The sequence below is a fragment of the Asterias rubens genome, chromosome 1 (assembly GCF_902459465.1).
Source record: "Asterias rubens chromosome 1, eAstRub1.3, whole genome shotgun sequence".
Lineage (NCBI taxonomy): Eukaryota > Metazoa > Echinodermata > Asteroidea > Forcipulatida > Asteriidae > Asterias > Asterias rubens.
In genome coordinates, this window is record NC_047062.1 from 9672751 (window position 1) to 9673225 (window position 475).

The following is a 475-nucleotide window of genomic DNA, read 5'->3' on the forward strand; positions in this document are numbered from 1 at the left end:
AGGTCACACTCTGCTTGCATAAAAAACAACTCATACGATCCACGTGTTTGCCGCTAGTTGTACTCGACTCGTGGACGCCGCCATGACAGCTACCGGAGGGTAATGGATAACTCAATACGGCACTAAAAATGGACTACTTTCGCTTGCTGTGCGCAGGCATCGCATGAGGTAATGCTACCGTATTTGGTCATTCGGAAAACTGAACACAGCGGAAAGTTGAAACCGCCACACCGGCCTATGTAGTCTGGACATGTGGTTCTTGCCATTCAAAAGTCGAAATCGAATTTTTTCGTCCTGCAGCGGACATGCGAGTATGAAAATACACACTTCGCCCCGTAACATACGCATTGGTTTTGTGCGTAAATACAATTTGAATGTCGAACGAGTAACTGAGTCGTGTTTGACATTCGAATGTCCAATGTCCAATGTCGAACGTGAATGTCGTACGCCCTCAATTGGCCAAAAGTGGCCAGTC